Raw genomic sequence first — 5,000 nt, forward strand, 5'->3', positions numbered from 1 at the left:
CCTCTATATTGCCTAACCTTGGCAACCATGGTCCATTCCCCACTATATGCCATGGCCTTGTGCCCATGGTCTTCACAAGACAGCATCCAAGGCGCCTGAAAGGCCAAGGGAGCCCAACCCAGCAATGCCCAGCCAAGGCCAGGCATTCCAGTGCCTACCCGGGCAAAAACGCCCAAAGCATGCCCCATTCGTTAGCCTATCCAGGCAAAAACGCCCAAAACCAGCCCATTCCAGTGCCTATCCGGGGAAAACGCCCAAAGCATGCCCATTCCTTAGCCTATCCAGGCAAAAACGCCCAAAACCAGCACATTCCAGTGCCTATCCGGGCAAAAACGCCCTAAGCCTGCGCATTCCAGCGCCCCGCAGCATGCCACCCTCCTATAGGGTTTGCGCAACCAACCCGCCTAACCACCAGTGGCAACCAAAGGTGCTGTTAGCGACGACTTCTGAAGACGCAACGAGACGCGACGGGTTTGCGCCCAGACGCGACGAGACGATGCGGGATCTGCGCCCAACCGTGCCTACACCCGCCGACTTGATGCGGGAGCTGCTGGCCCAAGCATGCCTAGCGTGCAAGGCCTGCGTGCAAGGCTAGTGTGCAAGGCTCGTGGGCAAGGCTAGTGCGCAAGGCTAGTGCCCAAGGTCTGTGTGCAAGGCTAGTGCCCAAGGCTAGTGAGCATGGCCTGTGTGCAAGGCTAGTGTGCAAGGCTTGTATGCAAGGCTAGTGTGCAAGGCTGGTGTGCAAGGCTTGTGGGCAAGGCTGGTGCGCAAGGCTAGTTCCCAAGGGTTGTGTGCAAGGCTAGTGCCCAAGGCAAGTGCGCAAGGCTCGTGCCCAAAGCTAGTGCGCAAGGCTTGTGTGCAAGGCTACTGCGATGGGCCAGTGCCCAAGGCTTGTGAGCAAGGCTTGTATGCATGGCTTGTGTGCAAGGCTAGCGTCCAAGGCTTGTGCGCATGGCTTGTGCGCAAGGCTTGTGTCCAAGGCTTTTGTGCAAGGCTCGTGCGCAAGGCTAGTGTGCAAGGCTTGTGCGCATTGGCAGGTAGCCCACCAGCATGCACGATCCAAATGCCACTCACGCGACAACACGGTGCCAAGCCGGGCATGGTGTGCACTCAAAACCAATCAACGGACAGAGGTCATGCGTCATGGGGGGGATCTAGCAAGGCCATGGGGAAGGTCATGGAGGACCTTGGAAGCAAGCGCAAGACGAGAGCGAATCGAACAAGGGGCCAGGACGGGGCCTTGTGCCCATGGTCTTCGCAAGACAGCGTCCAAGGCACCCGAAAGCCCAAGGGAACCCAAACCCGGCCGACACTTGCAATCGCACATGCTCTCTGCAACACACCATCAATGCCGCCCAACGGGGCCAGCACGAGCAGTCCTCCGCGGTCCCCTGGCCCTGCGCACGTTTGTCTTCGAAACCGAGCATCAATGCCACAGAAAGTGCCGGGGCGCCAGCTGGAGCCATCATCCGCGTTGCCATGGCTCGCTTGGCCTTGGCTTGCCAGGCCCCGACACGAGCAATCGCGCATTTTCTTTGCAACCGACCATCAATGCCGCCCAACGGGGCCAGCACGAGCAGTCATCCGCGGTCCCCTGGCCCTGCGCACGTTTGTCTTTGAAACCGAGCATCAATGCCACAGAAAGTGCCGGGGCGCCAGCTGGAGCCATCATCCGACGTGCCATGGCTCTGGTCCCATGGTCTTCGCAACCGAGCATTCGTGACACCCGCGGGGCCAGGACACCAACCCTTCCGACACGAGCATTCGCGCATGTTCTTTGGCCACACAACGGCGCCAGCACGAGCAAAATCATCCGCGGTGCGGTGGCCTTGCACGGCCTTTTGTCTTTGGAACCAACCATCAGTGCCACGGGAAGTGCCGGAGTCCCGGCATCCGCGGTGCCAAGTCATTGCGCCCTTGGTCTCTGCAGCGGGGCATGCCGGGCACTCCCAACCATTGCAAGCAAGCAAGCAAGCAAGAAAGAAAGTAAGTAAGTAAGTAAGTATTACATATAGGGGCGGGACATGCGGGGAGATCTGCGAAACGTGCATTACGGGGCACACGCGTACCTACCGGGGCATACCGACCCCTATTGGGGCACACGTGTGCATATCGGGGCATACCGGGCCTATCGGGGCACACGCGTACATACCGGGGCATACCGAGCCCTACTGGGGCACACGTGCGCATATCGGGGCGTACCAAGCCTATCGGGGCATACGCATGTATCCCAAGGCATACCGAGTCTATCCGGGCATACGCGTTCATACCGGGGCGTAACGGGCCTATCGGGGCATACTTGGGCATATCCGGGCAAAAAATGCCCAAAACTTGCGCAACCTTGGCAACCGTGGTCCATTCCTCTCTATATGCCTAGCCTTGCCAACCGTGGTCCATTCCTCACTATATGCCATGGCCTTGTGCCCATGGTCTTCCCAAGACAGCGTCCAAGGCCCCCGGAAGGCCAAGGGAGCCCAACCCAGCAATGCCCTGCTATGGCAAGCCAAGGCCAAGCATTCCGGTGCCTATCCGGGCAAAAATGCAATTCCTCTCTATATGCCTAGCCTTGGCAACCGTGGTCCATTCCCCACCATATGCCATGGCCTTGTGCCCATGGTCTTCCCAAGACAGTGTCCAAGGCGCCCGGAAGGCCAAGGGAGCCCAACCCAGCAATGCCCTGCTTTGGCAAGCCAAGGCCAAGCATTCCGGTGCCTAACCTTGGCAACCGTGGTCCTTTCCTCACCATATGCCATGGCCTTGTGCCCATGGTCTTCGCAAGACATCGTCCAAGGCGCCCAAAAGGCCAAGGGAGCCCAACCCAGCAATGCCTTGCTAGGACAAGCCAAGGCCAAGCATTCCGGTGCCTATCCGGGCAAAAACGCCCAAAGCATGCCCATTCCTTAGCCTATCCAGGCAAAAACGCCCAAAATCTGCACATTCTAGTGCCTATCCGGGCAAAAACGCCCACCAGCATGCCACCCTCCTATAGGGTTTGCGCAACCAACCAGCCTAACCACCAGTGGCAACCAAAGGTGCTGTTAGCGACGACTTCTGAAGACGCAACGAGACGCGACGTGTTTGCGCCCAGACGCGACGAGACGATGCGGGATCTGCGCCCAAGAATGCCTAGACCCGTCGACTTGATGCGGGATCAGCTCGCCCAAGCATGCCTAGTGTGCAAGGCCTGTGTGCAAGGCTAGTGTCCAAGGCTAGTGTGCAAGGCTCATGTGGAACGCTAGTGCGCAAGGCTAGTGCCCAAGGCTTGTGTGCCAGGCCCGTGTGCAAGGCTAGTGTCCAGGGCTTGTGTGCATTGCTTGAGTGCAAGGCTTGTGTGCATTGCTCGAGTGCATGGCTTGTGTGCAAGGGTTGTGCGCAAGGCTAGTGTGCGGGGCTTGTGCGCATGGCTAATGTGCACGGCTTGTGTGCATGGCTACCGTGCAAGGCTAGTTTGCATGGCTAGGGTGCAAGGCTCGCATGCGAGGCTAGTGTGCAAGGCTGCGTGCAAGGGAAGCGTGCAGGGCGAGTGTGCGAGGCCACTGTGCACGGCGCCAGCACTAGCGAGCCATCATCCGCGTTGCCATGGCTCGCTTGGCCTTGGCTTGCCAGGCCCCGACACGAGCAATCGCGCATTTTCTTTGCAACCGACCATCAATGCCGCCCAACGGGGCCAGCACGAGCAGTCATCCGCGGTCCCCTGGCCCTGCGCACGTTTGTCTTTGAAACCGAGCATCAATGCCACAGAAAGTGCCGGGGCGCCAGCTGGAGCCATCATCCGACGTGCCATGGCTCGCTTGGCCTTGGCTTGCCGGGCCCCGACACGAGCAATCGCGCATTTTCTTTGCAACCGACCATCAATGCCGCCCAACGGGGCCAGCACGAGCAGTCATCCGCGGTCCCCTGGCCCTGCGCACGTTTGTCTTTGAAACCGAGCATCAATGCCACAGAAAGTGCCGGGGCGCCAGCTGGAGCCATCATCCGACGTGCCATGGCTCTGGTCCCATGGTCTTCGCAACCGAGCATTCGTGACACCCGCGGGGCCAGGACACCAACCCTTCCGACACGAGCATTCGCGCATGTTCTTTGGCCACACAACGGCGCCAGCACGAGCAAAATCATCCGCGGTGCGGTGGCCTTGCACGGCCTTTTGTCTTTGGAACCAACCATCAGTGCCACGGGAAGTGCCGGAGTCCCGGCATCCGCGGTGCCAAGTCATTGCGCCCTTGGTCTCTGCAGCGGGGCATGCCGGGCACTCCCAACCATTGCAAGCAAGCAAGCAAGCAAGAAAGAAAGTAAGTAAGTAAGTAAGTATTACATATAGGGGCGGGACATGCGGGGAGATCTGCGAAACGTGCATTACGGGGCACACGCGTACCTACCGGGGCATACCGACCCCTATTGGGGCACACGTGTGCATATCGGGGCATACCGGGCCTATCGGGGCATACCGGGCCTATCGGGGCACACGCGTACATACCGGGGCATACCGAGCCCTACTGGGGCACACGTGCGCATATCGGGGCGTACCAAGCCTATCGGGGCATACGCATGTATCCCAAGGCATACCGAGTCTATCCGGGCATACGCGTTCATACCGGGGCGTAACGGGCCTATCGGGGCATACTTGGGCATATCCGGGCAAAAAATGCCCAAAACTTGCGCAACCTTGGCAACCGTGGTCCATTCCTCTCTATATGCCTAACCTTGCCAACCGTGGTCCATTCCTCACTATATGCCATGGCCTTGTGCCCATGGTCTTCCCAAGACAGCGTCCAAGGCCCCCGGAAGGCCAAGGGAGCCCAACCCAGCAATGCCCTGCTATGGCAAGCCAAGGCCAAGCATTCCGGTGCCTATCCGGGCAAAAATGCGATTCCTCTCTATATGCCTAGCCTTGGCAACCGTGGTCCATTCCCCACCATATGCCATGGCCTTGTGCCCATGGTCTTCCCAAGACAGTGTCCAAGGCGCCCGGAAGGCCAAGGGAGCCCAACCCAGCAATGCCC

This window comes from Tasmannia lanceolata, unplaced genomic scaffold (assembly GCF_043159265.1).
Source record: "Tasmannia lanceolata isolate RefF3 unplaced genomic scaffold, GAP_Taslan_0.1 ptg000119l, whole genome shotgun sequence".
Lineage (NCBI taxonomy): Eukaryota > Viridiplantae > Streptophyta > Magnoliopsida > Canellales > Winteraceae > Tasmannia > Tasmannia lanceolata.